Source organism: Neomonachus schauinslandi, chromosome 4 (assembly GCF_002201575.2).
Source record: "Neomonachus schauinslandi chromosome 4, ASM220157v2, whole genome shotgun sequence".
NCBI lineage: Eukaryota > Metazoa > Chordata > Mammalia > Carnivora > Phocidae > Neomonachus > Neomonachus schauinslandi.
The window spans coordinates 89806317-89834186 of record NC_058406.1 but is presented as its reverse complement, the minus strand read 5'-3'; the positions used below and the strand labels follow the sequence as shown (position 1 = coordinate 89834186).

The following is a 27870-nucleotide window of genomic DNA, read 5'->3' as shown; positions in this document are numbered from 1 at the left end:
TGCTATTCAATCTCACAGCAACCCCAGGAGGTTTATAGATAAGAAAGATGAAGCGCAAGGAGAAAAGTTAACTCAAGGTCATTTAGGCAGGAAGTCGCGGCACTAGCTTTCAAACCAGGCCCGTTTAACTCAACAGCCTACTTGTCCATAAAGGAAAATCTGTATTTTCCCAACCACCTCTGCTCTTTCAAGCTTCCAGGCCTTTGTACCTGCTGTTCCCTCTACTGTTTTGTATAAGTGTAGGGGGCTTGGCCTTAAAACAGAAGGATAATTATTCCTCTAACATGGGAAGAAAAGAAAGACAATGGGTGAAAATAAAGAGAAAACTGGAGAAACCAAAAGGGAAAGGCAAGAAAGCCCAGGCTGAATAGTTTTTGATTTTCTTAGGAAAGTAAAAGGTGAGGTTCGTTCTTTTTTTTTTTTTTTTTTAATATTTTATTTATTTGCCAGAGAGAGAGAGAGTGAGAGAGTGTGAGAGTACAAGCAGGGGGAGTGGCAGGCAGGGAGCCCAATGTGGGGCTCGATCCCAGGGTCCTGGGATCGAGCCCCACATGGGGCTCCCTGCTCAGCAGGGAGCCTGCTTCTCCCTCTCCTACTCCCTCTGCTTGTGTTCCCTCTCTTGCTGTGTTTCTCTCTGTCAAATAAATAAATAAAATCTTTAAAAAAAAAAAAAGATTTATTTCAGAGAGAGAACACGTTGGGGGGGAGGAGGGGTAGAGGGAGAAAATCTCAAGCAGACTCCCAGCTGAGTGTGGAGCCCTTCCTGGGCTGGAACCCATGAGATCACGACCTGAGCCAAAATCAAGAGATGGAAGCTCAATGAACTGAGCCACCCAGGCACCCCTAGAATGTATGTGTTCTTAGAGGAGTTTCCTGGAAATCCAGTAGGAGTGCAATTTATTTCTATGGTCACAACACAGGCAGAATGAGTTCTTTGGCAAAGAATGGATCTGGAGGTATTTATCAGGCAACATGAGGCATCCCCAGCAAGATAGGCATGAGCTAACATGCATACTTAAAAATAAATGAATTTTTGAAAAAAACAGTGAATAATAATGAAAATAACAAAGAGGAAAAAATAAAATTAGAATTTTTTAAAATGTTGTTTCCCTATCAACATCTCAGCGCCTCAAGACTTGATGGAGGCATCAGTCATGGCCTCTGGAGCTCCTAAAAAGGGTGTGCAAGTATACTGAAGGGCTACCCCTCAGGAGCATCCTGTGCTTCCAAGCACTTCGTTGTTTCTGTCACTGAGATCACTGACCTTTGATCAGGAATCAGACATTTAAAACAAAAACTAAAAAAACCCCTATATTTTACTTCAAAAAAAATTACATAAAAACTTCTAGTTAACGATTGCAGGTTGAGAGCATGTATTAATTTACCTCTGCTCTCCCAAACATTCTATTTAATTTTTAAGGCATCATCTAGCAAGGACAAAGAGAACCAGAGAGGAGACAAAAATAAATGGCCAGGGATTAACAAGTGATAATGATTTAGCAAATCAAAGAAAGCTGAACATTAAGCTGGTAATGGTGAAAGCCAAGAGCAGGTATCTTAAATTAGCATTAAGTGGAACAAAGGAGGGACAAATGGCAGAAGAACTGATTGAAAACTCTTTTAGAAAGAGGCCCTCAGATCTTCCTGACTCCTGCAGAAGATTTATTCTTCTGATGAGGTACAACAGAGGGTTCTCTGTGTTACATGACCTGAGGGCAGGTATTGAAAATAGAATGACCATACTGGGTGGGGGGGGCAGGGTGGACCCAGGATGAAAGATGGACTTATTGAATGCTAAGACTTCCAACCTTCTTCCCCTAATCTGGCTTCTCAGGATATATTCTTTAAGAAGACGTAAGAAGAACATTCTCTGCGGAATTCAACCAGACCCCCCAAAAAAAAGCTCTAATGAGATGAATGTTGGAGGTTACAAAATGACTCTGCCAGCTCAATCTACAGTAAAAACCTGAATCAATGAACACTCTCTACATGCACAAAGCCTCTAAGCAACTTTAATTGCCTCACAGTTAAATATGAGCAAACATTTGAAGAATGTCTCTTAATATGAACAAACTGAGACCAGAATGAATAGCAAAAAGGCAAATTTTAAAAAACAGAGTCTATGCTGGAAGAAGAAAAAAAGATTCTCAGAGAGACAGAAATTGCATCTACCATAAAGGAATAGGATGCTATAAAACAGAACATATAAGGAACTAAAAAGTACTCACAGAAATAAAAAAACATGGGCTTGATATTCTTATTTTTTTAAAGATTTTATCCATTTATTTGAGAGAGAGAGACACAGAGCAAGAGCGAGCACAAGCAGGGGGAGCTGCAAAGGGAGAGGGAGAAGCAGGCTCCCCATTGAGCAGGGAGCCTGATGCGGGGCTCAATCCCAGGACCCTGGGATCATGACCCGAGCTGAAGCCACCCAGGTGCCCCAAGAGTTGACTTTTTGAAAAAAAAAAAATAAACAAAATCAAGGAATTCATAGCTAGCCTAAGAAAAAAAGAGTGAAGACCATAAGAAATGAAAAAAGAGACACGGGGCGCCTGGGTGGCTCAGCTGGTTAAGCGACTGCCTTTGGCTCAGGTCATGATCCTGGAGTCCTGGGATCGGGTCCCTTATTGGGCTCCCTGATCAGCAGGGAGTCTGCTTCTCCCTCTGACCCTCCCCCCTCTCATGCTCTATCTCATTTTCTCTCTCAAATAAATAAATAAAATCTTTAAAAAAAGGGAAAAAGAGACATTTAAAACAGATGCTTCAGAAATAAAAAGAATCATAAGGGACTATTTTTTTTTTTTTTTTTAAAGATTTTATTTATTTATTTGACAGAGAGACAGCGAGAGCAGGAACACAAGCAGGGGGAGTGGGAGAGGGAGAAGCAGGCTTCCCTCCAAGCAGGGAGCCCGATGTGGGACTCGATCCCAGGACCCTGGGACCATGACCTGAGCCGAAGGCAGACGCTTAACGACTGAGCCACCCAGGCGCCCCATAAGGGACTATTATTAAGTTATATGCTAACAAACTAGATAATCTAGAAGAAATCAATAAATTCCTAGAAACATACAACTTGCTAAAACTGAATCAAGAAGAAACAGAAAACTTGAACAGATCAAAAACAAATAAGGAGACTGAATCAATAATCAAAAACTTTTGAACAACCACCCCCACAAAAAGCCCAGGACCAGATAGTTCTTAGGAGAATTCTATCAAACACTCAAAGGAAAATTTTTACCAATCCTTCTTAAACTCTTCCAAAAGATAGGGGAGTCTGCTTCTCCCTCTGTCTGCCACTCTCCCTGCTTGTTCTCTCTCTCTCTTTCTCTCTGTCAAATAAAAAAATTAAATCTTAAAAAAAAAAACCACATGATCATCTGAATAGATTAAATGTGGCACGCTTTTTCTGCAGCATCCACTCATGATAAAGACTTTCAACAAAATTGGTATAGCAGCAACTTACCTCAATACAGTAAAGACCATATATGAAAAGCCCACAGCTAACATCATAATCAGTAAGGAAAACCTGAAAGCTCTTCCTCTAAGATCTAGCACAATACAAGGATGCCCTCTCTCACCACTTCTGGAATATAGTACTGGAAATCCTAGCCAGAGCAATTAGTCAAGAAAAGAAATAAAAGCATCCAAATCAGAAAGAAAGAAGTAACATTAGCTCTATTTGCAGACAATATGATCATATAGATATAAAGCCCTAAAGACCACCCCCCCCCAAAAAAACTGTCAGAATAAACAGATTCAGTAAAGTTGCAGGATACAAAATCAAAATAAGAAAAAAAAATCTGTGGTGTTTCTATACATGAACAATGAACTACCTGAAAAAGAAATTAAGGAAACAATCCCATTCACAATAGCAACAAAAAGAATAAAATACCTAGAAATAAATTTAATCAAAGAGGTGAAAGACTTGTACACTGAAAACTATAAAACACTGATGAAGGAAAGTAATGAAGATACAAACAAATGGGAAGGCATCCTATGGATTGGAAGAATTAATATTGTTAAAAGGTCCATACTACCCAAAGTGATATACAGATTTAATGCAATCCCTATCAAAATCCCAATGGGATTCTTTACAGAACTAGAAAAAAACAATCCCAAAATTCCTGTGTAACCACGAAGACCCCAAAGCAATCTTGAGGAAGAAGAACAAGGCTGGAGGCATCACACTTTCTGATTTCAGAATGTATTACAAAGTCACAGCAATAAAAACAGTATGGTATTGGGAAAAAAAAACCCTCAGAAATATAGACCAGTGAAACAGAATAGAGAGCTCAGGAATAATTCCACCCACTTACACTCAACTGATCTTTGATTAAGAGTGCCAAGAAAACATAATGGAAAAAGGACAGTGGTGCTAGGAAAACTGGTTATTCACAATAGAAGAATGAAATTGGACTCTTATACTATATACAGAAATCAACACAAAATGGATTTAAAAACTTACACATAAGACCTAAAACAGTAAAACTACTAGAAAAAAATAGAGAAAAAGCTTCTTGACATTGGTCTGGGCAATGATTTTTTTGGGTATAACATCAAAAGCACAGGCAAAAGCAAAAATAGATAAGTGACTGCATCAAACTAAAAAGCTTCTGCAGAGCAAAGGAAATGATCAACAGAATGAAAAGGCAACTTATGGAATGGGAGAAAATATTCTCCAACCATGTATCTGATGAGAGGTTAATGTCTCAAATATATAAGAAACTCAAACAGCTCAATGGCAAAAACAAAAAAACCTCCATACAACACAATTAAAAAATGGGCAAAAACGTTTGAATAGACATTTCTCAAGTGAAGATATAAGGCCAACAGATATATGATTGTAATCACTAATCATTAGAGAAATGCAAATCAAAACCACAATGAGATATGGCCTCACACCTATTAGAGTGGCTGTTATCAAAAAGACAAAAAAAGCGTTGGTTAGAATGTGGAAAAAAGGGCGCCTGGGTGGCTCAGTCGGTTATTCATCTGCCTTTGGTTCAGGTCATGATCTCAGGGTCCTGGGATGGAGCCCTCCATCGGGGTCCCTGCTCAGTGGGTTGTCTGCTTCTCTCTCAGCCCTTCTCTCTCTCGCTCTCAAAAGTAAATAAATAAAATCTATAAAAAAAAAAGAATGTGGAAAAAAAAGAACTCTCCTACATGGTTGATGGGACTATAAATTGGTATAGTCATTATGAAAAACTGTATGGAGGTTCCTTAAAAATTAAAAATAGAATTACCATATGATCCAGCAATTCCACTTCTGGGTACATATCCAAAGGAAATGTAATTGATATTTGAAGAGATATTTCTGCTCCCATGTTCACTCCAGCATTGTTCATAATAGCTGAGATATGGACACAACCTAAGTGTCTGTTGAGGGATGACTGAAGAAATGTGTGACACACACACACACACACACACACACAAACACACACACACACACAGGAATGTTATTCAGCCACAAAAAAGAAGTAAATGTGATAATATGGGTAAGGGTGGAGGACATTATGCAAAGTGAAGTAAGTCAAACACAGAAAGACAAATATTGCATGACCTCACTTATATGTGGAATCTAAAATAGTGGAACTCAATGAGTAGCATGGTGGCAGCCAGGAGTTAGAAAGTGGGGAAATGGGGAAGATGTTGGCCAAAGGGTACCGAATTCAGTTAGAAAGATGAATAAGTTCTGGAGATCTAATGTACAGCATGGTGACCATAGTTAATAATGCTGTATTGCATACTTCTAATTTGCTAAAAGAGTAGATCTTAAATATTCTCACCAGAAAAAACAGGTAATTATGTGACGTGATGGATATGTTAATTAGTTTGATTGTGGTCATCATTTTACAATGTATACATAAATCTAAACATCTCAAGTTGTACATCATTTTTTTAAAGATTTATTTGTTTCTGTGAGAGAGAGAAAGTGCAAGAGAGTGAGAGTGCGTGCATGAGTGGGGGGAGTGGCAGAGGGAGAGGGCAAATCTCAAGCTGACTCCCCACTGAGTGCAGAGCCCAATGTGGGGCTCGATCCCAGGACTAAGATCATGACCTGAGCTGAAATCAAGAGTTGGACACCCAACTGACTGAGCCACCCAGGCACTCCATCAAGCTGTACATCTTAAGCATATATAATTAATTTGTCAATTATACTTCAATAAAACTAAAAGATAAAATCAAATATTATGGATGAAATGTTTTGTGCATATTTTTGTATATATTGTATATATTTTTCATGACCTGTACAGCCCCACCCAATGAAGCCACAGATAAGCTCAGATCCACTTGCAGGGAATTAAGACACTATCCAGACACATGAATACTGTCTCCCAAGTAGTAGACTGACATATAAGCTAAGACTCTGGAACAGGTTCTTATGTGAGAGTAAGAAAGTCTAATGAACCAAGAGATCAGGTTGGGATGAACTAAGGCTATGAAAAGTGTACATGATCATTAATTAACTCATGATGTCACACAACAAAGAATCCTTACTGGAGTAGAAACTCAGAAATGATGAAGGCAAAAATAAGAGCCCAGAAAATCACTCTGGACAATACACTGCCAACCACAGTAAACACTAGATAAATATTTGTTGACTGAATGAATAAATGTCATGCATTAGTCACAAATAAACAGTCCCAGCTACTGATTCCTGCCTATGCTACTTCACGATTTTTCCTAAATCAACCCCTTTTCTGTGTCTAGCACCACTACCCTAATTCAGTCCCTTAACAGCTCTTCCTTGAAATATGGCAACAGCCTCCTAAATGGTCCTCACTCAAATCTACCTTTCTCATTGCTACCAGAGAGCTCCTTCTAAAATACAAATTTCAAAATGTCATTCCTCTGTTTAAAATCCTTCACCGACAGGGCACCTGAGTGGCTCAGTCAGTTAAGTGTCTGACTCTTGGTTTTGGTTCAGGTCCTGATCTCAGGGTTGTGGGATCGAGCCCCGAGATCGGCTCTGTGTTCAGCGCAGAGTCTGCTTGAGAGTCTCTCTCCCTCTCCCTCTGGCTCTCCCCCTACCCCAAAATAAATAAATAAATCTTTAAAAAAATAGTAAAATCCTTCACCAGTTCCCCATATCTTGGAGGATTACCTCCAACCTACTTAACATGGCCATGATTAGGTCCCTGCTTATCTTTAGTCTCTTGACCCTTTTTTTTTTTTTTAAAGATTTTATTTATTTATTTGATAGAGAGAGAGAGAGCATAAGTAGGCAGAAAGGCAGGCAGAGGGAGAGGGAGAAATAGGCTCTCCACTGAGTGGGGAGCCCGACGTGGGGCTCGATCCCAGGACTCCGGGATCATGACCTGAGCCGAAGGCAGCCGCTTAACCGACTGAGCCACCCAGGTGCCCCTCTCTTGACCTTTTCTGTCTCATACTGCTTGTCAATCCCAATTTACTTCACACTATTCCTCATTTGTATGCCTTGTTCATGAGGTTTTCTTTCCTCTGTATGCTGTCTACTCTCCCTTTCAACTCCCTAGATTTACCAATTTAATTCTTACTCACTTAGTTTAGTCATGACCTGCTCTAGAAATCATTCCCCAACTCAGCCTTCAGGTGAAAGCCTGGTGTCATGTATGATGCGGTCTACCTTGGTTCCCTGAATGCCTCTGTGTCTGCATTCTGTATCCCAGAGTATTGCCACCCAGGAGAGGGGCTGGCAAGAACTGACCGAGTTGGCTTCCTCCATCATTCCATTCAGTCCTCATCTCCTAGGATGCAGTCCTACTTTCCTTTTTTTTCTGCCTTGTCTCTGGCAGATGCTTCTATGATTACACATATTTCAAATGAACCGATATTTGAAACAAATTTTAAAAATTTATAAGCTTAAAAATAGCTATGTCCCTTCTTAAAAGGAATTCAAGTAGAAAAAGATATGATAATTTAGGCAATCTTTTCGATTTTATATCATCAGAGTAATAGCCCTCAAGTATTCAACAATTTCTCTAAATAAAGGAAAAATTTTGTATGCCCAAGGCAATTATTCAGAATTTTTTTGTCATAATCTTTAATGTGTATACATGCACGCAAATATACATGCATAGACACACAGCTGACAGAAAGCTGTCCAAACTACACAAACAAACAAAGTGGCAAAGCTAGTTCGTGACAGTTTGTTATACTGATGGGTTACCATGGAAACAAACTCAGACTACTTGGCAACTGAGACAAAAGTCACATTTAGTAATGTTTTCCGTTATGTGAGTCATTAATTTCCTATGAGTTTTATATGGTTGCTTAACCACTTTCAAGAAACAAAGCAAGAGAATAGGATTTATGTTGATACTGTGGAAAGTCAAGTATTTCTAAGATAAACGATAAAGTTGCTGATTGTGAAATATGTAAGCAGAGGACTTAAAAGAAGGTAAGTGTTGCTATGGCCACTGTTTATCCTTCAAGAGTTAAAAAAAAATCTAAAAAGTCTTTAAAAAATTAATAAAGAGTGAAAATTATGGATCCATTTTTTGTAACTTACTGTACCAGCAAACTGCATTATTTAATATTCTAAGAATAACTTGCATATGTATACTCTACACATATATTTAAAATTATGCCATATCTTGGAATTTGAAGTATTTTTAACTTTTCAGAAACAGTGATCAAAAACTGCTGTGAGGAATGCAAGCTGTTTTGCCAGACAACATTACTGCAGGGAGGTGAAGTGCTTGTATCCAGAGCCAGTCTGCTTGGGTTCAAATCCTGCCTCTGCTACTTGCCGGCTCTCACACTGGACACACTCCCTAACCTCGCTGCACTTCCGTTTCCTCCTCCACGAAACAGGGGTAGTAACAGTACCCACAAGTCAAGGGAGTTTTTGGAAACTAAGTGAATTATTACAGTGTTTAGAACAGTGCCTTATAGTGGATCTCAATAATAAATGTTAGGAGTTGCTATTATTAAGAATGTAAGTAGTTGGGGCGCCTGGGTGGCTCAGTCGTTAAGCGTCTGCCTTCAGCTCAGGTCATGTTCCCAGGGTCCTGGGATGGAGCCCCGCATCGGGCTCCCTGCTCCGCGGGAAGCCTGCTTCTCCCTCACTCCCCCCTGCTTCTCCCTCTCTCACTCCCCCCTGCTTGTGTTCCCTCTCTCGCTGTGTCTTTCTCTGTCAAATAAATAAAATAAAATCTTTAAAAAAAAAAAAAAGAATGTAAGTAGTTCTACATCTACTTACATTTGCCGCCCAGAAATAATGATTAAATTTATAAGTAGGGAATTTTCTTCAATAGTCAATGGAGGTTTCTATTTTCTAAGAGATATAGATTCATGAGAAAATGAACCTTTGGGAACTGAAGCAAAAATAAATATTTTAAAACTCCAAGAATAAATGAGATCCGTAAAAACTGTGACTTTTAATTACAACACTAGGCGTACATGAATCTCTCGCATTTTAGAGGCATTTTTGGCTTGTGTAACTGGGTGGACAGTACTATCATTCAGTGGAAAAAAATTGAGCCCAGGGGATTTTCATTCATTCATCATTCATTCATTCATTCATTCATTCTGCTGGTAGTGTTAGACAATGTAGGAAATGATGATCCAGAGTTTGGACATTTTGAGGTTGAGGAGCCTGAGAGTCCCTCCTTTGGAAATGTCCAGTAGGTAGACAGATACAGAGACCTAGAACTCAAAAAGAGGGCAGGGCTCAAAATACAAATGTTAAGTCCTCAGCATGTTAATGGTCACTGAGATCATGGGAATGGATAAGGCCATTCAGGGAGAGTGGGTAGAGTAGGAAGGGAAGAGAGCGGAGTCTGGAACTCTAGGGAACACTGATATGTAAGGTATGGGAGGAGAAGGGGGCAGGTGAAGGAGACCAAAGGGTAAATGGAGAAGCAAAGGAGATCCTGTTTGTCACTGAAACCAAGGAAAAGATTTTTAAGAAGGCGTTGCCCCAGAATATCAAATGTGGCAGAGTGGGCAGGTAAGATAATGATGAAAAAGCAGCAACAATGAAGTCACTGATAACACTGGCAAGTATAGTTTCAGTGCAAAGGTGAGGGTGGAAGGCAGATTACTATAGGAGGTAGAGACAGTAGTAATAAAGTGGAGAAGACGAAGGTGGCAGTCGGATGGGGACATGGGGTAGAAAGAAGATTTCAACTAACATGCAGGAGACTTAAGCATGTTTTAGCACTGACAGGAAAGAACCACTAAAGAGAAAAAGTCAAAAATTTGAGGAGGTATGAATAATGGCACCAGAGAGGACCCATCTCTGAGAATGTCAGAGCAGATGTGAAATGGACAATAGTTGGGGGGATTGGCTCTCGACAGAAGAAGGGGCTCCTCTTTCATCATGAGGAAGGAAAGAGAAAAGAACATGCTGTAATGCAGGCAAGTTTGTCAACAGCTCACTGTTCACTGCTCAGAATTTTTTTTTTCAAGATTTTATTTATTTGAGAGAGAGAGCGTGAGCAGGAGTGGGTGCGGGAGGAGCAGGAGAGGGAGAGAATCTTTTTTTTTTTTTTAAAGACTTTATTTATTTGAGAGAGAGAGAGTGAGAGAGAGCATGAGAGGGGAGAGGGTCAGAGGGAGAAGCAGACTCCCTGCTGAGCAAGGAGCCCGATGTGGGACTCGATCCTGGGACTTCAGGATTATGACCTGAGCTGAAGGCAGTCACTTAACCAAGTGAGCCATCCAGGCGCCCGGAGAGGGAGAGAATCTCAAGCAGACTCCCTGCTGAGCATGGAGCCTGATGCGGGGGCTCAATCCCACAACCCTGAGATCATGACCTGAGCCAAAATCAGGAGTCAGATGCTCAACCGACTGAGCCACCCAGGCTCCCCACCCCAGAACTGTTCTGATGAGAAATTTCATTTAGAAACACACACTACTACTTGACATACAGTAGGTCCCCAAATAAATGTTTGAATACTTGCTTGTTAATAATCTGCTGAATACATTTAAAAAAAGTCTTTGTAGCCTCATGCAAGAAAGATTGCCACAGCGCCTGGGTGGCTCAGTTGTTAAGCATCTGCCTTCGGCTCAGGTCATGATCCCAGGGTCCTGGGGTCGAGCCCCGCATTGGCTCCCTGTTCTGCGGGAAGCCTGCTTCTCCCTCTCCCACTCCCCCTGCTTGTGTTCCCTCTCTCACTGTGTCTCTCTCTGTCAAATAAATAAAAATCTTTAAAAAAAAAAAAAAAGAAAAAGAAAGATTGTCATTCAGTGACTTAGCAGATGTCCTAACAAGAAAAGTCATTTAAAAAAAAAGTATGCAAAATTATGCCAATTTTTATAGTATGATAACTGAGTAGTTGTTTTTATGAGTAAAATATGAATTTATGTTCACCTAAAGAGACATGTATTTTTTAAGTTCCCATATGTATAGTCATAGATTATTTTTTCTATATACTTTTTGATCACATTTCTAAACACTTAATAGAAACCATTTGAATAATATAAAAAAGGAAGACTAGCACCCAGTTCACCTGTCAGTTAACATATAGTTTTTCTATTTATGACTTCTCAGTTTAAGAGCCAGTGAAAGAAAAGCAGGATGATATATGGAAAGAGCAAAGGATAGAGAACCAAGGTGTTTTCTATTATAAACTAGGTGAGTTGTGACTAATCATTTAACCTACTGGGGCTTCAACTTCTTCATTTAGGAATAAGTGTTAAACTAGATGCTAAAATTTCATGATTCCCATGTATCAAAATAAGTATTTTTGACAAGACTATTTTATCATCCAAGCAAATTAATTTATTTTGCTGTAAATATACACATTCTACATAGCATTAGTTCCCTACCTTCTAGAAAGGACAGTACAGATGAAGAAAGCACAATAAAAAAATGAAGTAACAGAAAAAACCCATTCCTAATCTAAGGAAAGACCTTATACTACAAATTTAAGAATACACAGGATAGTTTGGGAAAATGTAATGAAAACTACACAAAACTTAAAAAAAAAAGAAAAAAAAAAAGGAGCTGCCTCAGCCGCAGCTGGCCAACGGGGCCCTCAAAGTCTCTGTCTGGAGCAAGGTGCTGTGGAGCTACATGGCCTGGGAGGACAAGGATGAATTTTTAGATGTGATCTACTGGTTCTGACAGATCATCTCTGTGGTCCTAGGTGTCATTTGGGGAGTGTGAGCATTGCGGGGTTTCCTGGGAATAGCAGAATTCTGCCTAATCAATGCAGGAGTCCTGTACTTCTGCTTCAGCAACTACCTACAGACGGGTGAGGAAGAATATGGTGGCACATGGGAGCTCACAAAAGAAGGGTTTATGACATCTTTTGCTTTGCTCATGGTCATTTGGATCATTTTTTACACTGCCATCCACGATGACTGATGGTGGACAGACCCCACCCGCTCTCTGTCTGGTATAAAGGAGCCTCATAGTTACAGCACAGAAACATGATTGTAGGGGCACCCCAGCCACGTGGAACCCGAAAGACCCATGTTTCCTGGACCGAGATTCAGTGTGTTGGGCATCAGTGTTTTCTGCATGGGCTGTGATCTGAAACTTTTTAAAGAACCATCTGCCTTTTGGGGAAGCATTTCTGAATTGTCCATCACCAACCATTTCTTCCTGGATATCATCATGAAACACCTGTTTGCTAATGGGAGCGGTCGTTTAATTTGATGCACCTCTGGATCCAGATGCAACATTAAATTGTCTTCCTCATTTTTCCACCAGGTGTACAGTTTTTAAACTATCAGTGGCATTTCAAGTCTTCTGAAAACAGTGTGGCAGTATGTGTGTGGGCCATGGAGTCTAATAAAACAGTTTCCACTGTAGAATGTTTTTGGGTACTTGAATAAATCAAATCTTTAATTGAGGGAAAAAAAAAAGAGAAAACTACACAAAGCTTCCCTATTTCAATAAGGTGAAATCCTTCATGAACACATGTACTTAAAATCAAGTTATGTACACAGGAATGAATATATGTTCTCCACAACTCTTAAAAACAAAGGGAAAAGGGATTAACTTTACAGAACTAATAAGCAGATGTGAACTGCGGATTCTATACCTAGCCCAAACCATGCATCGTGTCTGAAGGAAAAAAGGATATTCTGTCAGACATGCAAGGACTAAAAAAACCCAAAACAACAACAAAGCAAAGCAAAGCAAAAAGTTATCACTCAGGCACCCTTTCTGAATAAGACACTTGCGTTGTGTAAGAATAAGAAAAATGAATTAAAAGTTAGGCCTTACGAATCAAAAAAAAGGGCAAGAAACCAAGTCAGTAGGTTACCTGTTCTTTCAAAATACTTTATTTTTGAACAAAATGACATTTTTTTGGTTCTTTCTGAACAGTCTAAAAACATGTGTAAAAGATAACAGCCTCTCTCCCTTGAGGTGCCTCCCAAACGTGCTCTGTCCTTTTCCTACCATCCAACCTCATCTACACAGTCTACTGGACAGGGAGCAAACTTTAGGCTCAGAAGACTTGGGCTCAAGTCTAATTTCTTTCTCTCTCTTTTTTTTAAGTAGGCTTCATGCCTGGCGTGGAGCCCAATGTGGGGTTTGAACTCACAACCCTGAGATCAAGACCTAAGCTGAGATCAAGAGTTGGACACTTAACTGAGCCACCCAGGTGCCCCAAAATTAAATATTTAATTTATCTATTTACCATATAAATTACATATATGATATATAATTATTTATTATATTACTTATATATATTTTATATATATATAGCACTGTGTAAAGAACAAAATGTTATGAATCCAGACCACTCAAAAGCTTTTTCTATGATACAATTCCTGAGTCCCTGGGTAAAACGATTCTCTTGTTTCGATAAACTCCTGGGACATTTTATAAGTGTCTGGAGGTGCCTTGCAAATAAATAATACTAAGAGCAAGAAAGATGGGGCTTTAGTGAACTTTTGCTGTGTGTTACAGAATATATTAAAAAATATACTCCCCCTTGGGTATTTTCACAAGCATAAATTATTGAAAGGGAGCTCTAGAGTATCAGAGGAGGTTTATCTGCTACAGTGATATTAAGTAGTGAATTCAAAACAACATGCACAGGCCATCAGGACTGATTTGGAGATACAGATAAGGAGGAGAAGAATGTAGAATGCTTACATTTTTGAGATTGGGAGTGAAATGAGCCAGTGACACAGCTGGAATGTGACAAAATAGCAGGAAAACTGTGCTGTGAAGGCTCTACTCTGGCTATTTTGGTAATTCTTAAAATAATGATAATGATATAATAATAAGGAAAAACTCAGGCAAAAGAAGTGAATTAAAATAAAAGTCACGGCAACACGGTCTAGTGAGTGCTACTTTGAAGGGAGGTCTGGGGACGAGATGGAAGAGGGGAGAGATCTGGGTGGCAGTGAAAGGATGCGGTTAGGGGTTGAACAGAGAAGGACTATACTGAGCACGTGGGCTGGGAGATTTCTTGAGTGGCAGAGACCCACCATGGTATCTCCTGCTGACTGTGACCACAGTCAGTGTAAGCTCCGTGATTATGCATCACACTGCATTGCTTGACAGGTCTGATACCATTCCTCACATGGAAGGAAACCCCAGGGGGGTCACAGTAGGTGAGTTAGAAAAACTGCAATGAATATTTTAAATATCTTCTCAATTTTTTCTTTTTTTCTTTTTTGTATGCTGGTTTTATATGGGTGACCTTAGTAAAAATTACTGTCAGATTCATTTTGGCTTACTATCAGTTGGCACTAATATATAGTTTCTCAAATGAGGAACTGGCAAGAGCTAATATTGCAGGTATTACTGAATTCCTAGTTGCTTCATGAAGGCTTACACTATATTAGTATAATGAGAGAGCTTATAGTGCTCAGTTGTATATAATTACAAATGCTTACCATCTGTATTAGTAACTTAATGACTGAGTTAATTTTTCCATGAATAGAAATGCATTCATAGAAATTATAAAGGAAATTTATGGTTGCTTTTAAAAGGTTCTTTACTAATTTAGCCTATAAGCAAAATTTTGGAACCAATTATTTTCTTTTGCAGGGACTATGAACAATCTTTTCTATGTTTCTGGGGCTGTTATTTCTAAAACCGTCTCTGCCTTGGATGCAGAGAAAATAGTGATGTCTATAGGACACTCCAAGGAAGACAGTCATTTGAGCTTTCTGAAAGTCATTCTATCCCATAAGAAATGACCAAAATGCAGAGACTTTCGTGTCCAGGATGGTACACAGAGGTGATACTTAAAAAAAAAACAAACAACCTTATGGGACCCTGAACTGGCCTCAAAAGATAACAATAGAAGATAAAATGTTAACAACTTTTCTAAAAAAAAAGTCAACAACTTTTTTTAGACACCAGCACTAGAAAATTCCCAGAAATTGCCTTTGAAATGTGCTTGCAGTCTGTGAACAAGGAAATATATAAAATTTTAACTAGAAAGAAAATGTCACTAAATAAGTTTATTCCAATGCTATGCTAATGATGACTCACGAAAATGAAATGAAGCAAATATGTAAGGTCCAAAATCAATACTATGGTTACTTCCTCATTTCATTAAGATAAAATCAGACTTGGGTGTAAGCTAGTTTCTAAGCCACAATGTTTGGAAATAGCATTTGATTAGGAGAAGCCTAAGAATTTCTTCTGAAACCAGTAAACAGGTTTCAGGACAGAAACTTCTTTTTTTCTTTGAGATAACAGAAAGGTGTTCAATCATGGGTTTGTTTTAAATATTTCTACCCCTATTTTCTCTTACACTGTTTCTTTGCCCCAGCCTAGGATCATGTTTGGGTCTCCATCCTAAAAATAAATGCATAAAGCTATTGTTTTGTCCTGTTTTCCCCCCTTTTACCTGATTCACTTTTCTCCTCTTCATCAACAAAGTTCCCAAAAACACAATTACACTCGACACTTCGGCTGCTTCACCACCTGCCCACCCCCTGACTCCACGAAACTTGGATTCTGCCCCAATGACTCTAATGAGACTACTCTCTCAAGTTCACCACTGGGCAGCCACATGCGAAAGAATGAAATTAGACCACTATCTTACACAATACGCAACAATTAACTCAAACTGGATTCAAGACTTGAACATGAGACTTGGAATCATAAAACTCCCAGAAGAAGACACAGCTGGGTAAGCTCCTTGACATAATCTTGACTATGATCTTGAGGTTTGACTCCAAAAGCAAAGGCGACAAAAACAAACAACACTACATCAAACTCAGAAGCTTCTGCAGAGCAAAGAAAACCATCAACAAAATGAAAAGGCAGTCTACTGAATAGGAGAAAATATTTGCAAATCATATATCCAATAAGGGGTTAAGATCCAGAATTAGAACTCCTACAACTCAGTAACAACAACAAAAAACCTGATTAAAGAATGGGCAGAGGAAATGGGTAGACATTTTTTCAAAGAAGACATACAGATGACTAACAGGTATAGGGAAAGATACTCAACATCACTAATCAGGGCAATGCAAATCAAAACCACGATAAGCTATCACTTCACACCTGTCAGAAAGGGTAGAATCAAAAAGACAAGAAATAAGTACTGGTAAGGATGTGGAAAAAGGAAATGCTTGTACACTGTTGGTAGGAATGCAAATTGGTACAGCCACTATGGAAAACAGTATGGAGGTTCCTCAAAAAATTAAAAATAAAACTACCATAAAACCATTCCATTGTTGAGTATTTATAGAAAAAAAAACCCCAAAACAAAAATTATTTACAATAACAAACAAGCATTATTTACGATAGCCAAGATATGGAAACAGCCTAAGTGTCCTGACATATGAATGGATAAGTGGATCAAATGGATAACTTCCAGTTATAAAATAAATAAGTCACAAAGATATAATGTACAGCATGGTGACTATAGTAATAATACTGTATTGCATATCTGAAAATTGCTGAGAGTAGATTTTAAAAGTTTTCATCACAAGAAAAAAAATTTTTTGTAAGTATGTCTGGTGGCAGATGACTTACTGTAGCGGTCATTTTGTAACATATACAAGTATGAAATCATTACATTGTACATCTGAAACTAATATGTCAATCATTCCTCAAAAAAAAAAAAAAAGTTCACCAGACTTGCTGATTTTCAAATAAAGAGAGCAGCTCTTATACCACTCTATCTCTCATACAGTGGCAGAGCTGGACACTCTCTCAAGATTTTTCCTCAGTTAGCTTCTGTGATACCACATTCCTCTCGAAAATTTTGGACTCATTTTCCTTAATTAGATCTACATCTACCAAGGTTCTATCCTCTGGCCTTTATGTTTTATTCTATATGCTATCTCTGGCTTTAATTACCTGTCCATGTGGATTATTTAAAAATCTAGTTATGCAATCCTGACTACCCTGCTCAGTTTCAGACATAAACTTTCAGCTGCCTACCATACATCATCACAGACCTTGCTTTACCTCACATTCCAATGTTCATGGGAGAGAGCTCAGAATGGGCAAGAGAGGAATAGATTGAAAGCAATAGGAATATCCAAAACAGAAGAATTGTTACTTACAGTTCATTCATGAAAAAATATTATGTATGGCACTATTAAAATAATATGCTAAAGTGTTTAATAATGTGGAAAATGCTTATAATAGTAAAAAAATAGCAGAATAAAAATTGTGTATGTAATTTGGCTTCAACTGTGTAAAAAATGAACTGGAAGAAACTGGAAAGGTAAATTTCAAAAATTTAACAGTAATTATCTTGGATGGGTAATATTTTCATCTTTATAATTTTATGTATTTTCCTACAAATTTTCTATACTGATCTTGAATTAATTTTAGGATCAGAAAAAAAGGGTATGGTGGGTTCAAGGTCATACTGCATACAGAATAAAATTCTGTCTTCATAGAATGGCATCCAAGGCCTACCAAAATCTGGCCCCTGATGCTGTCTTGTCCTTCACTGCAGCCCCCAAACATTTGCTGTTCGGCTTCACTACCTAGACATGCTCTCAACACTGTCCACTTTTATGGTTCTGTGCTCCTGCTTATCAAGTCTGTTTCTCTCCTACCCCAAAGTAGGACATTTTGACCCTGAAGATCTTTGCTCCCTAAACCATAATATAGAGCTGGAGGGCAACGCTCAAAATTTTCTCTTGGTTTAGCTAAGAAAGAAAAATTCTAGAAGTTTTTTTTTTTATCCAATCCATAATCAATATTATTGGTATCAATAATAAACATAAAAGTGGCTAAAGGGGCACCTGGGTGGCTCAGTCCATTAGGTGCTGACCTTTGGTTTTTGGCTCAGGTCATGGTCTCATGGGTCTTGAGATCAAGCCCGGTGAGGGGCTGCGTGCTCAGGGGGGAGTCTGCTTGAAGATTCTTTCCCTCTGCCCCTCCCCTCACTCTCGGGCCGGCATTCATGCTCTCTCTCCCAAATAAATAAATAAATCTTTTTGAAAAAAGTAGCTAAAATAACTCACTAGCTAAAATGATTAAAATTGCTTTTGGCTATATGAACTGCCACAAAAATTCTTAACACAGTTTATTTATTTTAGAGAGAGAGAGCAAGAGCGCGCACTTGCGCATGAGCTGGGGGGGGAGAGAGAGGAAGAGGGAAAGAATCCCAAGCAGACTGCACTGAGTGCAGAGCCCAACGCAGGGCTCCATCTCATGACCCTGAGATCATGACCTGAGCTAGAACAAAGAGTCCTACGTTTAAAGGACTGAGCCACTCAGGCACCCCTCTTAACATAGTTTAGATATGTAAAATCTGATCCGGAGAAACTGGACTTTATAAAAAAATAGCTACTATACACATTCTAACAGATTAATAAAAATTAGGATATTATAATTTTTATACTTGTTTTATAACTCATGTTTATTGCAAAATATATAAAGAGAATAATCACCAAGAAAAATAATTTTACGAAAAACTGAAGTGAAAAGTAATAGAAATAGTTCAACTGCCCGGAATAGTGCCTGGCACATAGTAGACACATGATTATTTGTTAAATGAAAGAATGAACTGTATAGAAAACTGTCCAAGGACTTAGATTGGTTTAATAGAGTTTTGTCATAAAATGCTTTTTTATTTATTATTATTATTATTATTTTAGAGAGAAAGAGCTCAAGCATAAGCAGTGGGGGAGAGTCAGGGGGAGAGAATCTAAAGCAGGCTCCACGCGCAGCATAGAGGCTGACATGGGGCTCAATCTCACAATCCACGAGACCACGACTTGAGCTGAAATCAAGAGTCAGATGCTTAACCGACTGAGCCACCCCTATTGGGTGCCCCTATTATTATTTATTTTTATTTTTATTATTTAAGTAGGCTCCACTCCCAACATGGACTTGAACTCATAACCCTGAGACCAAGAGCTGCATGCTCTATGGACTGAGCCAGCCAGGTGCACCAGAAAATGCTTTTTTAAAACAACTTTATTGAGATATAATTCCCACACTATATGATTCATCCATTTAAAATGTACAATTCAATGGTTTTTAGTGTATTCAGATTGTGAAACCACCACAATCTGTTTTAGAACCTTTTCATCACCTCCAAAAGAAACCTCATCAGGAGTCACTGCCCTTTTCCCTCCAGCCCTTTAGGCCTGGGCAACTACTAATTTACTTTCTGTCTCAATAGACTGAATTTATATGAAATGCCCAGAATAGGAAATCATATAATATGTCGCCTTTTGTTATGGTTTCTTTGACTTAGCATGATGTTTTCAAGGTTCATCCATGTTGTAGCATGTATCAGTACTTCATTTTTTTATTGCTGAGTAATATTCCATTGTACAGGTGTCCCACATTTATCCATTTGATCAGCTGACAGACATTGGGGTTGTTTTGACTTTTGACCATTATGATTAATGTTGCTATGAAAAGTCTTGTATAAGTGTTTGTGTTGACATGTTTTTTTATAGAATTTTATTTACTTTTTTAAAGATTTATTTATTTATTTGACAGAGAGAGACAGTAAAAGAGGGAACACAAGCAGGGGGAGTGAGAGAGGGAGAAGCAGGCTTCCCACTGAGCAAGGAGCCCGATGTGGGGCTCAATCCCAGGACCCTGGGATCATGACCTGAGCCGAAGGCAGACGCTTAACGACTGAGCCACCCAGGCGCCCCTGTGTTGACATGTTTTTTCTTTTTTTTTAAATGTTTTATTTTTACTTATTTATTTATTTATTTTAAAAAAGATTTTATTTATTTATTTGACAGAGAGAGAGAGTGAGAGAGCACAAGCAGGGGGAAGAGAAGAGGGAGAGGGAGAAGCAGGCTCCCCGCTGAGCAGGGACCACAACGTGGGGCTTGATCCCAGACCTGAGCCGAAGGCAGACACTTAACCATCTGAGCCACGCAGGTGCCCCTAAAGATTTTATTTTTAAGTAATCTGTACGCCCAAAGTGGGGCTCAAATTTACAACCCCAAGATCAAGAGTCCCATGTTCCACCAACCGAACCAGCCAGGCGCCACTGTGTTGACTTGTTTTCATTTCTCTTGGGTAGATTAGAGGAACTGCCCGATCATATGGAACTCTGTTTAACATCTGAGGAATTGCCAGTCTGTTTTACAGAGTGGCTGCACTAGAAAATGCTTTCCTGATGAAGATTCAGTATTAATGTACTGCTCTTTAAGACGGTTTTTAATAATAAATGCAAGTCAAAAAGTAATTATTAAAGTCAAAATGCTGGACATTCTACCATCCTATTTCCCCCCTACTGGATAAGTCCTACTAATCTTTCAAAGCTTAGTTCACACGCTACCTCTTCTAAGGAGTCTTTCCTATTTTCTCAGTCAGAATTCATAGCTCCCTTTCTCCTTTGAACTGCCATACAATTCGATTTGTACATTTACTGTAGACTTTGTCACTCTGCCCTATATTGTATTTAACAATATATGCATCAATATCTCTCACTAAACTACAGACTTTTTGATGATAAAAATTATATTTTATACCTATGTTTATAGTAACAATTATATTATTATATATTAATATATATTATTTTATTATAATATATTCATAAATTGTTATGATGGATATATCATTTGAGATAATGAAAAGGGCTCATGCAAAAGATGAAAGTAAATGTCCTATACAGTACTTTCATAGAACAAATTTATTGGGGTGCCTGGGTGGCTCAGTCCGTTAAGCATCTGCCTTCGGCTCAGGTCATGATCCTAGGGTCCTGGGATGGAGCCCCACATCAGGCTCCCTGCTCAGTGAGGAGTCTGCTTCTCCCTCTCCCTCTGCTCTTCCCCCTGCTCCTGCTTGCTCTCTCTCTGATGCTGTCTGTGTCTCTTTCTCAAATGAGTTTTAAAAAATCTTCAAAAAAAGAACAAATTTATTAAGGTAATACATTTAATAAAAGATAAATCTGAAATAATATTATCAATAAATGTTATTTGTTGATGAACAAAATATATCTCAAGACTTACAGTACAAGCAAAAATGGCTTAAATAAGCACAAATACAAATGGGAGAAAGAGGGACTTGCCTAAAATTGTTAAGTAAAAATTAATTACTACATAAACCTACTTGTCTTAATTTTATTAGATCACATTAGTTTGCAGAATGACTGAATGGACTCATCAATGCTATTGCAGAAAATTCATGGCAAAATGTTCCTGTATTATGAAGTTTAAAAAGGAGAAAACATTCTTCTTAATACTAATCAACTTTACTTAAATATGTAAATAATTGGCCTGATCTAATAAAAATTGGGGGGGGGCTGAAATACTTATTCATTTAAAAATTGTGGTAAAGGGGCGCCTGGGTGGCTCAATCAGTTAAGTGTCCAACTCCTGGTTTTGGTTCAGGTCATGATCTCAGGATTGTGCGACTGAGCCCTGTCTCAGGCTCCACACATAGTGTGGAGTCCGCTTGAGATTCTCTCTCTCCTTCTCCCTCTGACCCTCCCCCCCATTCTCTCTCTCAAAAAAACCCCCAAAAAACCAAAAAACCCCAAAAAACAAAACCTATGGTAAAATACACATAACATAAAATTTACTATCTTAACCATTTTTAAGTGTGCAGTTCAGTAGTCTTAAATACATTCATATTGTATCAAATCTCTAACAACTCTTTTCCTCTTGTAAAAGTGAAACTCTGTACACATTAAACAATTTCCCATTCCTTCCTCCCCCCAGGTCCTAGCAACCATCATTCTACTTTCTGTCTCTATGAATATGACCACCCTAGGTAACTCACATAAATGGAATTTTATATAAATTAACATATATAAATAAATATACTCAAATTCATAAATTATATATATAAAATCAATATATAAAAATATATATAAATATATATACATAAAAAACAAAAAATATATATATATAAATGATGTATATACACACACACACACAGTGAATGGTAGGTGAACAGATTATTTGTGGTACATTCAGACCACCTAATTATTATTTGGTGATAAAAAGAAATGAGCTATCAAGCTATGAAGACATGGAAGAACCTTAAAAGCATATTACTGAGTGAAAGAAGCCAATCTGAATAAGGTTACCTACTATATGATTCCAAGTATATGACACTCTAGAAAAGGCTAATCCAAGGTGCCTGGGGTTAAGGAAAAGGAGGGATGAATAGATGACAAAGATTTTTAGGGCACTGAAACTATTCTGTATACTGTAAGGGTGGATACATGTCAGAACACATTTGTCAAAGCCCACATGATATAGAACACCAAGATTGAACCTGAATGAAAACCATGGGTTTCATCATGGGTGATAATGATGTGTCAATGTAGGTCCATCAGTTGTAACAAATGTACCCTCTGGTGGGAGATGTGGATTCTGCTCCCTGAGCACATCTCTGATTCCAGCAACTCTGTCACAACCTCATTCCTTTCACACGTACTTTTCTTTACAATCACTGAGGCCTGCATCTTCTAACCATTTTGTTTTCCTATCTATCTTCCTGGCCTGGTTTCTTTCCTTATGAAGGGTGGACCCCATGAGCGACTGCTTAAAATTCCTTTCTCACCAACACTCTAATTCCCTAGCCTCCTTGGCCTTTTCACATACCTACAAAATCTAAACCTCGATGAAACCTTCTATCCATTTTTTCCTATCTCAAACCTATGAGCACTGCTGGAGAAAAATGCATGAACATACACACACTGCCATCACTAAAATTCACGGGTTTTTTTAGAGAGAGAGAGAGAGAGTGCAATCATGGGGGGAGGGGCAGAGGGAGAGAGAGAGAATCCCAAGCAGGTTCCATGATCAGTGCAGAGCCCAACACGGGGCTTGATCTCTGGACCCTGAGATCATGACCTGAGCCAAAATCAAGAGTTGGGATGCTTAACTGACTGAGGTGCCCAGGTGCCCCTAAAGTTATGTTTTAAATTCTAGTTGGGCCTTTTGGATTTGTCTTTGGTCAGCTTTCTCTCCTCACTTATAGAAGCTTTTCTGATCTTTTATCATTATCCTCATGTTCCTTTTCTCCCTTTTGCAGTTGCTACTGAGAAAGCTAAGGTTGTCAGATGAGATTCTCTTAAACTCCAGCCTTAAGCCCATCTACTAACTGCATAAGTCACTCCTCTGCTTTTGGCTCCGTAGATCCTACAGTCTCAAAATTAAGTCCAGACTCCTCGTAGAGACCATTCTCTCTCCCTCTCTTTATGTGTCAGCAGTAATACACAATTATAGTAGCGCCCCTCCCCCTCCCGCCTTATCCGTGGGGGATATGTTCCAAGACTCCCACTGGATGCCTGAAATCCGATAGTATGGAATCCTATGTGTACCATGTTTTTTCCTATGCATACATACTTATGATAAAATTTAATTTATAAATTAGGCACAGTTAGAGATTGGCAAAGATAACTAACAATGGAACAGAATTATAATATACAGCAACAAAAGTTATGTGAATGTGGTCTCTCTTAAAATATCGTACTATACTCACCCTTCTTTTTGTGATGTGAGATGATGAAATGTCTGTGATGAGTGAGGCAAATGACAGAGGCATTGTGACATAGCCTTAGGCTACTGCTGACCTTCTGACCAAATGTTAGAGGGAGGATCATCTGCTTCCTTACTGCAGCTGACCTATGGTAAATGAAACTGCAAAAAGCAGAACCATAAATAAGGGTGGAAAATGCTACACACAGGTATCCCTCACTTTCTGAAAGCTTGTGTCTTGCCATTTCACATTTAAAAAGACCTACATTGGTGCCTGCTAAATGAAAGAAATCTGAAGAGGATTTTTGCTTTCAAGAAAAAACTGTTACTAGAATAAGGTGGATCTTTCCTAAATGTGAAGTGCCGGAATGTGAATTTTTGGAAAGGGGGGGGTGGTACTCTCTGCCTTATGCCACTGGCTTATGAAAGATTTCATAGGAATGTTCTACGTTGGATAGCGGGGTAAATCTGTATTCATAGTGCTCCCAGTACATACCATGCCCGTTCCTTGCCACTGTGTATATGTACTGTTCCTTCTATCATTTCATTTCCTTCTCCAGCTAGACTTTTTTCAAAACCTTGCTAAGGAATTCTCTTCCATTGCACCCCCGCCCCCCGCCAAAAAAAACAGTTAAACACTTCTTTCTACCTTTTCTTGTATTTATTTTTTACTACCGTAAATTTTACACTGCATGGAAATTTTTCATAAAGGCAATTAAAAGGACAAATTTGGGTAAAATGACTAGTGGGTAGAAACAAGAATTATAAGAATTGAGTGAGAGGTAAAATCAGAGTGGGACAGTGAGGAAAGATTTCATCCATTCAACAGACAACCGACATTTGTTAAGGACAAAGTATGTGTAGTAAACATTGCAGGCAAGCAGTGGGTGGATTGTAGGTTGGGACAGGTATGGGCATAAAGCCAATGAGACATTTGATTTAGTTCTTGAAGAATGGCTGGAATTTGAATCAACTACAAGAATGGTGAAGAAGAGGTGGGAAAAGGAGAGCACCAAGGAGATAGAAACACACAAACATTTGGCTGCTATAAGCTGACCAGTCTTGGCTAAAATGGGTGATTTAGGAAGAGCATTATTAGGAAATACAACTGAAAGCCTAATCATAGAATCCTGGAGTCAGAAAGGGCCATGAGCACCATCTATGTCACCAATCCTTCTAATGAAGGACAGCGTTCCTGACAAAAGGACAGGGTACTGAGGTAGCCTATTCACTCCTGTATTCCTCTAAATATTAGAGATTACTTTTCTAGTATTATACTGGATAGAGACATGCCTTCTTTAACATGTCCCCAGTGATCCTAGGTTCTGTCCTCTGATGCACCCAGCATAAGCCTATTCCTTCTTTATGGGACAGTCTTTCAAAAATCGTTCATTTAATTGATTTGTGACCTGGAACAAATTATGTTGCTTTTCTGAGGATCAACTTTCTCATTTCTAAAACAGTGGTGTGATAGGGGTGCCAGGGTGGCTCAGTAAGTTAAGCATCCGACTTTTTTTCTTTTTTAAAGATTTTATTTATTTGTCAGAGAAAGAGAGAAAGAGAGAGAGAGAGAGCACACATAAGCTGGCTCCCCACTGAGCAAGAAGCCCGATGTGGGACACAGTCCTAGGACCCTGGGATCATGACCTGAGCCGAAGGCAGATGCTTAACCGATTGAGCCACCCAGGCATCCCAAACATCCTGACTCTTGACCTCAGCTCAGGTCTTGGTCTCAGGGTTGTGACTTTGGCCCCATGTTGGGCTCCACGCTGGGCATGGAGCCTACTTAAAACAAAACCCAAAACAAAACAGTGGTGTGATCGAGGCTAACTGTCCCCTGATATCTGTCCTCCCCTTCTCTTTATCATAATTGAATCTTTTTCTGGGCACTTGACATCCAGCAAAGACTACATTTCTCAACCTTTCTTAGGGCTGGATGTGGCTTTCTGCTTAAGTTCTGGTCAATGGGCTCTGGGCAATAGGGACCTCCCCTTCCCCTTTCCTTCTTTCTAGTGGCTAGAATTCGGATGTGGGGTGAACTAACTTAGTCCCTGTGGATGAGAACAATACTGGGCATGACAGAGCAACAAGATAAAGCCAGGGCCCCTGACAACTTGACAGAGCAGAGCCACCACATCAGCTTGGAATTTATAGGAGAGAAATAAACTTCTGTATCTTTTAGGCCATTTATTACTTTTTAATATATGTGTTACAGCACCCAACATATATCCTAACCCAATAGGAGATAACACCTCTATAAAAGGGATTTTATAAGAATTAAATAAAATTAAGAAAGTAAAATATACATACAATTTTTTTGTTTTATTATTTGAAGACTATCATCTCCTCTCTTGAGACTCACCTCATAATTCAAGATTCTTCGGAATCTTTTTTTTAAAGATTTATTTATTTATTTGAGAGAGCGAGAGGGCAGGGAGGGGGGCAGAGGGAGAGGGAGAGAGAAATAAGCAGACTCTGCGCCAAGCACAGAGCCCGATGCAGGGCTCTATCTCACGACCCTGAGATCAGAACCTGAGTCGAAACCAAGAGTCAGATGCTTAACCAACCATGCCACCCAGGCACCTCAGATTCCTCAGAATCTTTATATACTTCTCTGGATCTCTATTCAATAGTATCCCTCAAAGGCTTATACCCCAAATTGAACATTAATTCTTTATAAGCCATGTACATAGAACAGCATATACTTCCCCAAATGACTTTCTTTTATATTTAATTTAGGAGTCTCTGTGTTATTGTCATCCTTAGCAAAGCTACAACATATCCTCTCTCCAGATATCTGTATTCTTTCAATAAATATTTATAAATTGCCTACTGTGTGCAAGACTTAGTGATATAATAGTGAATATTAACTTACTGGTGTAAAATGGCATTAATAATATTTTTACAAGGCACAACTATCCAGTAATGAGACTGAATTTTGAGGACTTCCTGCTGGAATGTCACACCTTGGGGGGGGAAAAAAGCATATGCATGAGTACTATGTTTCTTATGTTTGATATACAATAATTTGGGACAAATCTAGAGGGGCCAGGTCTAGTGACCTCTTTAGTGGTGTCACATATGAGAACAAGTTTTCTGAGACTAGCATTCAGAAAAAGTCATACCATATATATTCATTTACAATTTTGTTAAAACATAAAAATGAGAAAACATATAACATAAAATTTGAAAGGCAGCAGAATTTAGTGATCAAGAGTGTACCCTACCTCCCAGCTCTGATGTTTACTAACTGTATAACTTTCAATGCCTCTTTGTACTTCTGTTTCCTCAGGTATAAAATGAAAGTAATAACAGCAATAATGTAATAATAGTACCTTCCTACTAGGGGTATTTTGAGGATATAAAGGCTTAGAAAAGTTTCTGGCACATGGGAAAAGTATACAAAAAATGTAAGCTACCATTATTACAATACTGTATTACGTGAATAGATGATCCCATTTCTGGTCAGGGTATAAAGAAGTCTGTGACACATACTCAATGGTGAAAAGCTGAACGCTTTCTCCCTAAGATCAGGAACAAGACAAGGATGTCCTCTCTCACCACTTGTATTCAATATAGTACTGAAAGTCCTAGCCACAGCAATCAGACAAGAAATAAAAGGCATCCAAGTTGGTAAGGAAGAAGTAAAATGTCACTATTTGCCGATGACATGATACTATCTATATACAGAAAACCTTAAAGATTCCACCAAAAAACTACCAGAACTGATAAATGAATTCAGTAAAGTTGTGGGATACAAAAATCAATATACAGAGACCTGTTGCATTTAAATACACTAATAATCAAAAAGGAAATTAAGAAAATCCCATTTACAATTGCACCCAACAAAATAAAATACCTAGGAATAAACTTAACCAAGGAGGTGAAAGACCTGTATTCTGAAAACTCTAAAACAATGATGAAAGAAATTGAAGATGATTGGAAAGCTATTCCATGCTCATGGATTGAGAGAAAAAATATTGTTAAAATGTCCATATCCACACAAAGCAATCGACAGATTTAATGCAATCCCTATCAAATTAGCAACAGCTTTTCACAGGACTGGAACCACAAAAGACC

The 27870-nt window shown here is 38.6% G+C and overlaps 1 protein-coding gene and 1 pseudogene across 1 annotated transcript in view; one reads left to right on the top strand and one right to left on the bottom strand.

Annotated features, from left to right (window-relative positions):
- FAM102B (family with sequence similarity 102 member B) overlaps positions 1-27870 on the bottom strand; it is an 81637-nt gene that overhangs the window by 41166 nt on the left and 12601 nt on the right. The window lies entirely within an intron of this gene.
- LOC110580580 lies at positions 8151-12298 on the top strand (annotated as a pseudogene).